This window comes from Nicotiana tabacum, chromosome 15, assembly GCF_000715075.1.
Source record: "Nicotiana tabacum cultivar K326 chromosome 15, ASM71507v2, whole genome shotgun sequence".
In the NCBI taxonomy this organism is placed as follows: Eukaryota; Viridiplantae; Streptophyta; class Magnoliopsida; order Solanales; family Solanaceae; genus Nicotiana; species Nicotiana tabacum.
In genome coordinates this window covers 84,777,026-84,777,619 of record NC_134094.1, presented here as the reverse complement: position 1 = coordinate 84,777,619, position 594 = coordinate 84,777,026, and positions in this window count along the sequence as shown.

The window sequence follows — 594 nt, the reverse complement described above, 5'->3', positions numbered from 1 at the left end:
TAAGGGAATATCACCAGTTCTTAGAATAAGAGCTCTGGGACTTCATGGCTTTGAGGGAGGTTTAGCCTAGCCCTAAGCCTTTTCGGAATAGAATGCTTCTTTGACAGAGCTTCAAGCAAGAAGGAGGAAGGCCCTCTTTTCGCCAATGGATCACTTAGTCGGAATAAGCGGGCTTAGGTTGATGCGGAATAAGCCATTTTCCCCCTGTTTCCATGGAAAGGTGTCGAAGGAATAGGCACATTTAGAGCTGTGGGACTTGAAGGAATAGAATGCCCCGTTAGAATGGGCAGGGACAGTCGATCATTGGCTTAATTTCCTGGGGGACTGACGTATCAAAAATTCCCGGTATTTCGTCGTGAAAGTGTCACATTTAGATTGTTCTTATTAAAGGAAAGAGCCGAATAGACAAAGGGTTTACATGACCGCTCGCTTTGGACAAGATGCCATAGTATAAGAAGAAGGCCTTTGTTTGCAAAGATGACTTTCCCGCTTTCCTTTGTGAGGGAGGTTTGTGCACATGAATTAATAGTCAAAGTATAAGGAAGATGGCATAGAGCATAGAATGAGATTGATGCTTCGAATGCCCAGTTTTTA